Here is an 11,151-nt window from a genome sequence, read left to right on the forward strand (position 1 = left end):
GGCTGCCCTGGCACAGCAGCACTCAGGCCAGCAGCTGTGGCAGGCACAGCCCCAGCCTTGCAACGCCACTTCAGTGCCATTCTTTCGATGGCAGCTGCGCCCCGTGGGGGAGGGGAACCTGCCCGGCAGGCACTGCAGGTACACGGAGGAGCACACAGGCTCACAGGGCAGCCAGGACACTTCTGCTCTTCCACGGGGGGGTTTTCAAACGCCCCCCCTCAGTGGGCAAGGACCATCCCTGCCTATGGCAGCCCAGGACCACCCCTGCCTATGGCAGCCCAGGACCACCCCTGCCTATGCCAGCCCAGGACCATCCCTGCCTATGGCAGCCCAGGACCATCCTCGCCTATGGCAGCCCAGGACCATTCCTGCCTATGGCAGCCCAGGACCACCCCTGCCTATGGCAGCCCAGGACCATCCCTGCCTATGCCAGCCCAGGACCATCCCTGCCTATGCCAGCCCAGGACCATCCCTGCCTATGGCAGCCCAGGACCATCCCTGCCTATGCCAGCCCAGGACCATCCCTGCCTATGGCAGCACAGGACCATTCCTGCCTGTTCCAGCCCAGGACCATCCCTGCCTATGGCAGCCCAGCCTATGGCAGCACAGGACCATTCCTGCCTATGCCAGCCCAGGACCATTCCTGCCTATGCCAGCCCAGGACCATCCCTGCCTATGGCAGCACAGAGCCAACCAGAGCCTGGGCTGCAGCAATAGCAGGGTGAGGAAGGAGATTCTGCCCCTCTGCTCTGCTCTCCTCAGACCCCACCTGGAGCACTGTGCCCAGCTCTGGAGCCCCTGGGACAGGAAAGATCTGGAGGTGCTGGAAGGTGTCCAGAGCAGGGCCAGGAGGATGAGCAGAGGGCTGGAGCTGCTCTGCTGTGGGGACAGGCTGAGAGAGTTGGGGCTGTGCAGGCTGCAGAGGAGAAGGCTCCAAGCAGACCTTACTGTGGCCTTGCAGTGTCTGAAGGGGGCTGCAGGAAAGCTGGGGAGGGACTTCTGAGGGTGTCAGGCAGGGATAGGAGTTGGGGGAATGGAGCAAAACCAGAAGTGAGTAGGTTCAGACCTAGGAAGAAGTTGTTCAGCATGAGGGTGGTGAGAGCCTGGCACAGGTTGCCCAGGGAGGTGGTGGAAGCCTCATCCCTGGAGGTGTTTAAGGCCAGGCTGGCTGTGGCTCTGGGCAGCCTGATGCAGTGTGAGGTGTGGAACCCCCAGTGGAGCTGGAACTGGGTGATCCTTGAGGTGCCTCCCAGCCCTGTCAGTTCTGTGGCTGTGTGAGCCTCCCAGAGGCACAGCAGCAAAGCAGGCAGGGTGAGGCCCCCCTGCACAGCACGGATTCAGCAAAACCCTTTCACTCCCCACAAGCAAACATCAGCTGTGTGCAGCCCTGAGGGACAGACAGACACCATCCTCTGTGGCCCTGCTCCTATTCTGCCAAGCCCAGCAGTTCCTGTGGGGCTCTGGTGCTGCTCCCAGGAGCCTGCACTCAGCCTCCTCCCATCCCTGCTCGACGCTGAGTCGAGAGGTGCACACAGAGGCAGGAGGCAGAGGCACAGCCAGGCACAGAGGCACAGGAGCAGCTGGCTTTGGACTGAGCCAGAAGCAGGGTATTGTGCCAGCAGCCCTGCCACCCAGGTCCCTGCTGGGAGGGAGGAGGAAGGATGCAGTCACCAAAGGCAGGACAGTGGCACTCAAACACAGAAGGGTCTGGGCTGGAAGGCACCTCCAGAGCTCAGCCAGTCCAAGCCCCTGCACTCAGCAGGGACATCCTCCACTGGAGCAGGTTGCCCACAGCCCTGCCCAGCCTCACCTGGAACATCTCCAGGGCTGGGCCTCAAGCACCTCCCTGGGCAACCTGTTGCAGTGCTGCAGCAGCCTCCTGGGGCAGAACTTGTTCCTCACATCCAATCTCCATCTGCTCTGCTCTGCTTTGCAGCCATTGCCCTCGTCCTGTCCCTGCAGCCCTTTGGGCACAGCCTCTCTGCAGCCTGCTTGCAGCCCCTTCAGGTACTGGCAGCAGCTCTGAGGTCTCCCAGGGCCTTCTCCTCTGCAGGCTGCAGACCCCCAGCTCCCTCTGCCTCTCCTCACAGCAGAGCTGCTCCAGCCCCTGATCCTCTTCCTGGCCTTCTCTGGACCTGCTCAGCTCAGTGGTGCCCAACTGCCTGTGCCCAGGCTGCCTGGCAAAGCCCCTGTGCTCTCCATCAGACACCAACCACCTCTCCCTCCCACCCCCTGCCGGGTGAAGCAGCACTCACCAGGGTTGGCTACACCACAGCAGGCTCTCAACTATAGAGATTTTGGGATCTGAGCTGCTGCATCAATTAGCATCATATTAACAAAGCGTTCTGAGATCACAGGCAGCGAGGCCCTCCCCCAGCCCTGCTCCCTCCTGCCTGCAATCCAGCAGCTCCCCACAACAGCCCTGCCCACAGCATCATGCAGCACATCTGGCAGGCAGAGCCCTCCAGGCTCATCCAGTCCCAGCCTCCACCCAGCACTGCAGGCTCAGCACCAAACCATGGCCCCAAGCACCAGGGCCACAGCTGCTGGAGCACCCCCAGGGCTGGGCACTGCAGCACTGCCCTGGGCAGACCACTGCAAGCTCTGAGAAGCCTTCCAGGGCACAAACAGTTCCTGAGCTCCAGCCTGAGCCTCCCCTAGGGCAGCCTGGAACCATTCCCTCTGCCCCTGGCCCTTGGCACCAAGCAGCAGAGGCTGCCCCCTGCTCACTGCCCCCTCCCTGCAGGCAGCTGCAGAGAGCAATGAGCTCTGCCCTCAGGCTGCTCTGCTCCACCTGCACACCCCCAGCTCCCTCAGCCCCTCCTCACCCCCAGCTGCTCCAGGCCCTTCTCCAGCCTGGCTGCCCTGCTCTGGGCAGGCTCCAGCCCCTCAGTGTCCTTCCTGCAGTGAGGGCCCAGAGCTGAGCACAGCACTCGAGGGGTGGCCTCAGCAGTGCTGAGCACAGGGGGGTGGGCACCTCCTGTGCCTGCTGCCCACCCTGCTTCTGACAGCAGCCAGGATGCCACTGGCATCACTGCCCACCCTGCTTCTGACAGCACCCAGGATGCTATTGGCATCACTGCCCAGCCTGCTTCTCACACCAGCCAGGATGCCACTGGCATCACTGCCCACCCTGCCTCTCACACCAGCCAGGATGCCACTGGCATCACTGCCCACCCTGCCTCTGACACCAGCCAGGATGCCAACGGCTTTGCATCAGGATCTCCTGCCACTCTCCCCGGTGCCAGGCCAGTCATGCACCATCTGAGCTGCAGACAGTGCCCCAGGCTGGAACACATCCCCAGTGACCCACATTGTCACAAGGCAGTCACCACGATCACCCAGCCTGCCCCTGACGGGGTGAGCAGGAGTGCTGGCTGCGAGAGCAGGCGCTGGGGCACCAACGGCTGCCAGACAAAGCCCACGGCCCTGCAAGGGGCACAGCCTGGGCAGCACCACTGGCTTGGCTCAGCAGCTGGCCATGGCCAGGAGGCAGCCCTGTGCTGAGCCCAGCTCACTGGAATCTAAGCTGCTGATTGAGAAGTGAAGGGTAAGGAAGGGGACAGAGCTTGGTAGTGTCCCCTCCGCTTGCCCAAGAGGGCAGAGCAGCCTGGCAGCTCAGCTGGGCACGAAGCACGAGCAGGGGGAGGTTCAGCTGGGCACTCTGCAGTGGGCAGCGCAGCACAAGGCAGAGTTTGCCCACCCTGAGCATGGCCTTGCAGCCTTGAAACAGACTTTACAGAGCTCATGAGAAGCCTCTCTCTGGTGCGGATCCCTCACGGCCCTGGGCGAGCAGCCCTGGTTTTCAGGGACACAGCTCTGCCTGGCAGCTGCAGCTGATCCAAGCCTGAGCCAAAGCTGCTGGCACTGGGAGGAATACTCCCCTTATGTCCAGGGAATGCCTGGCCTGGTTCTCCCTGTCCTCACTGGAACAGCCTCCCTGGGGAGGTGGTTGAATGCCCAGCCCTGGAGGCGTTTCAAAGACAGAGGTGTGGTGCTGAGGAGGATGGATCAGCCCCAGCCTCACTGCAGTTAGACAGTGTCAGAGAGTGGCCTGGAAGGGCTTTCCCAACTGGAAGCCCCCTGGGATCCTAGCTCTGGTGAGCTGAGAAGGAGCAGCCCAGCCAGCACCCAGCAGGAGATGACCACAGACCACAGCACCATGGCCCTGCCAGGCTGCTCTGCCCACACAGAGCAGGCTGCCACGGCCAGCAGCACCACGCCGGGGTGGGACTGAGCTCCAAAGCTCCTGCAGCACCACAGAAGTGACCAGGGGGGCTTACAGCAGTGGTGGGAGCTGCCTCCAAAGCACAGCATGGGCAGCTGTGCCTTCTCTGTGCCCTGTCACCCTCCAGCCAGCTGCACTTCTTACACAGGCCAAGGTGGCCATCAGGGGCTGGCTCAGCTCACGCCACCAGCAAGCACTTTTTGGTTCCCTGAAGAAGACTCCCAGGGACCTTGCAGAGGGAATGGCCACTGCCAGCTTCATGTCCATCCAGAGCTGGATCAGGCTGGTCTGACCCTCTGCAGGACCACCACATGCCAGGGCTTCCACTAAATCCCCTCCAAGGCAACACTGCCACGAGTTCAGCCTGGTTGTTTGGGCAGCCTGGTTGATGCTGGCAGCAGAGGTGGGAGCAGTGAGCTGCCTTTGCTGCCCAGCTCAGGGCTGCTCTGGAGAACAGCTCTGCCCTCCTCCCACCAGCTCTGGGGCTGCTCCCCCCTACCCCCAGATTCCTTATGGCTAATTCTGACCCATGGCACAATGCCTTTGGACCTAGTGGGAAGAGAGGCTGAGCCACAGAGTTGGGTTTGGTGAAAGAGTTGAGTTTGGTTGGGCAAGGAGTGGCTGAGAGCAGTGCTGAGGAGAAGGCCTTGGGGGGGTCAGGTGGTGCCAAAGTGCCCAGGAGCCAGCACTGGTGGCTGCAGCCCAGAGCCAGCTGTGTGCTGGCTGCAGCCAGAGCAGGCAGAGCAGCAGCACAGGGAGGGGATTCTGCCCCTCCAGTCTGCTCTGCTCAGCCCTCAGCTGCACCACTGCCTCCAGCTCTGGGAACACAGCACAAGGAGGACCTGGAGCTGCTGCAGAGGCTCCAGAGGAGGCCAGCAAGAGGAGCAGAGGCTGCAGAAGCTGTGCTGTGGGGCCAGGCTGGGAGAGTTGGGGCTGTGCAGCCTGGAGGAGAGAAGGCTGCAGGGAGAGCTGAGAGCAGCCTTGCAGTGCCTGGAGGGGCTGCAGGAGAGCTGGGGAGGGACTCTGGACAAGGGCTGGCAGTGGCAGGCTGAGGGCCAATGGCTTTGAGCTGGGAGATGGGAGAGGGAGAGTGGAGCTGGGGAAGAGATTGTTGAGAGTGAGGAGAGACTGGCACAGGCTGCCCAGGGAGGCTGTGGCTGCCCTCTGCCTGGAGATGTCCAAGGCCAAGATGGACTTGGCAGGCAGTTGGCACTGGATGATCTTTAAGGTCCCTTCCAGCCCATTCTCAGACTGCTTCTGCCACCATGCCGTGCCCATCAGGAGCTCCTGCCAGCAGAGCCCTGCCAGATCAATAGTGCTGCTCATTAGAACATTTAATTGCTTTTCATACACGGAAGCATCATTAAGGAGCAAAACCTGCAGGACCCCTCCCAGTGCTGCAGGCCTTCACGCACGGCTGGGTGATGGTCCTGTGCGGATGGGCAGGAGGAGGAGGGTGCCAAGGGCTGTGCTCTGTGGCCTGCCAGGGAACGCAGCAGCCTGGCATGGCTTTCTGCTGGCCACCCAGGGCGGCTTTCTGCTGGGGCTCACCCTGGCGAGCAGGACGAGCCGGGTACAGGGGGGAGGTGCCGTTTGCAGGGCACAGTCAGGGTTGGCAGCCCTGCTGCCATGACGGAGTGCCTGTGAAATGGCTCATTCTGCTCTCCCGGAGAAACGAGGCTCCCTGCACCAGCCTGATACGAGGAGATGGGGGGGGGGAGGGAGAAGAGAGAATGAAATACAACAGAAAAGGCAAAGCTAAAAATACCTCCTGAAAGATACCACGACAGCAACAGATTCGCAGGAAAAGGAGGTGGGAAGGGGGCTGTGAATGTGTTAAGATCCTGATCAATCTCTCCCCAGCCGCCAAAAAAATAAAGGATCCAGCGAAAGCAGAGCTGATCCTTCAATATTTCCTTTGTGCGAGAGCCGACTCCACCCTGCGCTTCCCTCCGCACCTGACACCGGGGGAAGGGAGCGCACACAGCCCTGCCGGCTGCCGGGGCCAGCGGAGAGGGGGCAGGAGCCGGCGGGGGGCAGCCGGCAGCGGGGCCAGGCTGCGGATGCTGCGTTCGGCACGGCCCCGCTGCGGGCAGCAGCGCTGGGCAGCAGCGTGGCACTGGCCCTGCCAGCCACCCCCTGGCCCCGCAGAGCAGCACCCACCGAGCTGCGGAACCGAGAAGGGCTGCGGGGCGGCCAAGCCCAGCAAGGGGGCTGCGGAGCCCGGTGCCGGCCGGCGGGCAGGGGGCTGCTCTCTGAGAGGGGGGAGGCGCAGCAGGTGCTAAGCTGCCACTGTATTTCACCGCCACAAAGGGTGAAAGTGCTGACCCGCTGGCAGCGGCGGAGCTGCAGCCGCAGCCTCATTGTGCTCCCAGCACAATAGGGTCAGCCCAGTCTGTGCTCGGACCGCGCTGGACCCGGGATGCTGCTTACCCAGACCCGGCTGCCCCCGGGCACTGCAGCTCCAGGCTGGGGCACCGCTAAGTACCAGGAGGAGCTGGTTTTGCCCTCCAGGGCAAAGGGCAAACCATGGGCAAAAGATCGAAAGGAATTCCTCTTGTAGAGCACTACGGTCTGGAGTGTAAGGCTCCGTCTGCCACTCTCACCCCCCCAGGCAGGGAAGCTGGCAGCGTGCACAAGCACACACATGGGCATGCCCACCCCATAGGCTGGGCACTGACCAGCGCCTAGCCTCAGCTCAGGGCAGGGGCAGCTGTGCACTGGGACAGGCAGACACGCAGTATTCCTGCCGGGTCACCCACCTGGGGCTCCGGGATGGCTGCCCCTTCCCACAGGGCTCCCTGAACAAACGCCAGCTCCTGTCCCGCTGTGGAGAAGCTCAGCTCCTGGTACAGGCACCTGCGGGCACCCCCAGGCGGCCCCAGCGGCACAGGGCAGGGGCTGGAGGGGAGCTCCCAAAGGACTGTCCTGCAGCTCCCGCAACTACAGACAGCTCCTCCCAGGCTGCAGGGGCAGCATGAGCCCACAGTGAGTGTGACCCCAGGCCCAAGCCCCCCGCACTGTGCACCCCAGCACCTCACTGTGCTCCCCAGTACCACCGCCCCGGCGGCGGCAGACCCAAACCTGCTGACTCAGAGCCACCCAACTGCTCTGATGGGAACAATAAGCCCTGCAGCCGTCACAGCCCCAGCACATTTCCAGCTGCCCTGTGAGAGTCATGCGTCAGGAGCTGCACAGGGCTGCCTGGACAGGAGCTTCCAGCAGCCAGAGCCTGCTCAGAGACCTCTGCTGCTTCACCTCGCTTCTTTCCGTCTAGGCTTAAAACACAGCTTCAGCCTCGGCTCAGACCTCCAAGTGACAGGCACCACATGAGAGTCTGCTACACAGCTAAGCAGAGGCCCTGCAGACACCCACGCAGAGCTGTCACACACAGCCACAGCTCCCCGTACCCTGCCCAGCTCCCCCAGCCTCCCTGGGGCAGCGCTGAGGCAGCACGGACGCCGCCCCGGGCCCTTGCCAGACCAAAGTAAGGCAGAGGACACCCGGGGGAGGTCTGCAAAACTGGGCAGGAAACTCAGGACAAGCCCAGCCCAGCCCCTGCCCTTTCACCAACAGGTCATTCTCCAGGACTTCCTCATTTAGAGATCCCAATTAGCTACAGGAATGAGGAGGCTCAGGGCAGAGCTCATTGCTGTCTGCAGCTGCCTGCAGGGAGGCTGGAGACAGGTGGGGTTGGGCTCTGCTGCCAGGCAGCCAGCAGCAGAAGGGGACACAGCCTCAAGCTGTGCCAGAGCAGGTCTAGGCTGGATGTGAGGAGGAAGTTGCTGGCAGAGAGAGTGATTGGCACTGGAATGGGCTGCCCAGGGAGGTGGTGGAGTGGCTGTGGCTGGAGGTGTTGCAGCCAAGCCTGGCTGGGGCACTTAGTGCCATGGTCTGGTTGGTTGGGCAGGGCTGGGTGCTAGGTTGGGCTGGCTGAGCTTGGAGCTCTCTGCCAGCCTGGCTGATTCTGTGATTCTATGACCACTTTGTCCCTAAAAGAAGACATCAGGCACTGGGCTGGGCTGGTTGTCTCTACAACACAGCAGCAGTCTCTAGTAACACAGCAGCAGTGCTAGAGCCAGGAGGAACATAGGCAACACAGAGTGACACTGGAGCTCTAGACAGGACAAGGGCTTGGTGCTGCCAGCAGAAGGCATGAAAATGTGTTCTGTAAATCACTGAGAGGTCCAACCCCACACCGGGGCCAAGGTCATCACCAAGAGCTTACCGAGGAGCTCAAACATCTGGGGAAAGAAAATGGGTGCCTAAGATTTCCTCTGTTCTACACTGCAGTGACTTCTTCAGCTGACCCAAGCACCTCTGCTGGCCACCCCTAAGCCACATGCCCCGGGAGCAGCCACGGCAGCCCAGGAAGGGGGGGCACAGCGAGCTCCAAGCAAGCACTTGGGCTGGAAAGGTCTTCACCCAGGCTCTCTTCTACTGCTTTTTGGTTAGAAATACAACACTGAGCTTCAAAGCCCTTTTGTTTTAGAACCTTCCTCTCAAACGACAGAAATCTCCCCTGGGAGGTTTGGTAAATGCCAATTTCTCCAAAATTGGCAAAGCTAAGGATTCTGGACAGTTCAGGCTGCAATAGCAACCAGCAACCAAAACGGCAGGGGAAGAACACATCACCTGCAGTCAGCCAGCACAAACACTCACAGGCTCTGCAGCCAAGCCAGAGCTGCATCACACCCCCAGACACCCTGCAGCCCACCCCAGGGCTCTGCTGTGTGGGGGGAGGCCTGGTTTAATGCCTGCCTTACCCTCTGAAGTTGCAGCTAGAGCAACCTACACGGCACCAGGACGGTGCAAAGAGGAGAGGAGACATCAGTGCACCACTCCTGGCAGGGTCAGCAGGCAGGGAGGAGGCTCACAAACCCCCCCCCCCCGCCCCCCCGACCCCGAGGGACTCAGCACGGTCCTCTGACACCAAAGAGAGAGGTTAGCCCTGTGCAAGCTGGGAGTGCTCTGGGAGAAGGAGGGTGGTTGTGAACCTGCCAGACGCTGCCACAGCCTCCAGAACACGCCCTGCATCGCTGCACACAGCAGAGCAGGGTCCTCGCTGAGAGCATGACTGAGCAATCCTGGGAGCTCCTCAGCATCCCGAGGAGGCCTCCAGACAGGTTCCACACCTACCAAATCAGACTCTTCAATAAAAGCCAACACTAATTAAAGAGTAATTCCCTTCTCGTAAGGATCATCGCCCAAACCCAGCCTTGCCTCGGCTCCAAACCTGCTTGACCACGACAAGGGCATGCAGCTCAAGGCCACCAGAGCAGCTCTCCAGCCTGGGCAGCCTTAGTCAAAGGGATGTGACACATGCAGAAGCCTCCAGTGGGCCACAAACCAGGTCGAGATCCGCCGGGCAGCCCCAAGGAGCAGCCCCTGGTAACAATGTGCTTCCCACATCTCAAGTTGTCTGGAAGCAAAAATGACTTTGGACAAGTCTAGCATGAGAAAGCCAGCGGGAAACTGACAGCCAAGCACAGGCAGGAGAGGGACGCACCGGGCTGGCCTCTCTAGGGATGCCGGTGAAGTCCCACCTCAGGCTCGGCACTGGCTCCAGAGGACGCTGATCAGAAGCCACCTCACACCATCCCCAGCCGAGTCGAGCACAGCCTTCCCCACCGCCCCGCTCCCGCAAGGCGCTGCGACTCCCAGCCACGCACAGCCACACCATTGTTTGTCCACCGGAGGGTCCGCACCGTGCCGAAGGCAGGGAACGCCAGAGGCAAACAATGCCCCCGCACAGCCGGCGAGAGGAACCGCGTCTGGGTGCAGCAAGCACCGACGGAGAAAAGGGCCACGTAGGTCCTCGAGTCCAATCTCCCGGGAAACCAGCCCGGGCAGAAAACGCTGAGCTCAAGGATACCTCCCGAGCCCACCTCCTGCCGTATGACGAGGCTCCAAAAATAACCACAGAAATATGCGAGGACCCAGGCCAAGTTGTTTCTGGCTCTCTCCACATTCCCCCTCTAATGTAAATCGTCTCCCGGAGCCCGCAGCCCGGAGCGCGGCTGGGGGAGCGCCGCGGCTCGGCCGACGGATGCCGGGGAAAGGCTCACGGCGCCCGCAGGCAGCGCTGCTGCTTCCCCGCGCTCGGCTCCGGCTCCTCCGCGGGTGGGAGGCGCGGAACAGCCCCACACCCCCCCACACCGCACCCCACGCCACGCCGCGCTCCGGCCGGACCCCCGCGGGGAGCCGCGCCCCGCCCGCAGCATCCCGCCGCGCACGGCGGCTGGGGAGCAGGGCAGGCTGCGGGAGGAGGGCAGGCTGCGGGAGGCTGGGCGGGGTGCGGGAGGCTGGGCAGGGTGCGGGATGCGCTGCCTCCCTCCCTCCCGCAGGAAGGGCAGGCCCGGCTGGAAAAGCGTTCCCAGCGGCGGGGCTGCGCCTGCCTTACAGCCCTGCCCGCAGCTCCGCAAGCAGCCCTGCCCGCGATCCTGCCCGCGATCCTGCCCGCGATCCTGCCCGCAGCCCTGCCCGCAGCCCTGCCCGCAGCCCTGCCCGCCTCTTCCTTGCAGGCAGCACCTGGGGCCGCCTGCGCTACCCGGCCCCAGCCCCGGCCCCGGGCCCGGCCCGCCCTGGCGCTCACCTCGGCTCGGCTCGGCTCAGCCCGCTCCGCTCCGCTCCGCCGCCGCCTCCCGGGCGCGGCCCCACGCCGCAGCGGCCGCTGCCCACCCCGCTGCCTGCGCTGCCTGCCGCCGCTGCCTGCCCGCCGTGCGGCGGGGCGGGCGCAGGCTGCGGAGCCGAGGGAAGGGCCAGGCCCGCCCCGCTCTGCGCGGGAGCCGCCCATGGGCCGGGCCGCGGCGCGTCCCGGGGCTGCTGCGGCTGCCCGGCCCCCGGCTGGTCCTCCTCCGCCTGGTCCTCCTCCTCCTCCTGCCCCTGCCTCTGCTCCTCCTCATCCCCCTCCTGCCCCTCTT

General features: G+C 63.3%; 1 protein-coding gene across 9 annotated transcripts in view; it reads right to left on the minus strand.

Moving 5' to 3' along the window:
• Positions 1-10,946, minus strand: part of EPB41L1 (erythrocyte membrane protein band 4.1 like 1) — a 96,126-nt gene extending 85,180 nt beyond the window's left edge. For 8 of the 9 annotated variants that reach the window (XM_064167764.1, XM_064167759.1, XM_064167765.1 and 5 more), the window contains exon 1: positions 10,824-10,946. The gene's annotated coding sequence lies outside the window, so the exon portion shown is untranslated. Of the gene's footprint in view, positions 1-9,908; positions 9,930-10,823 lie in introns of those variants that run through there. The other variant, XM_064167757.1, reaches the window with a different exon arrangement.
• Positions 10,947-11,151: the final 205 nt, after the last annotated feature.

This window comes from Pogoniulus pusillus, chromosome 29, assembly GCF_015220805.1.
Source record: "Pogoniulus pusillus isolate bPogPus1 chromosome 29, bPogPus1.pri, whole genome shotgun sequence".
In the NCBI taxonomy this organism is placed as follows: Eukaryota; Metazoa; Chordata; class Aves; order Piciformes; family Lybiidae; genus Pogoniulus; species Pogoniulus pusillus.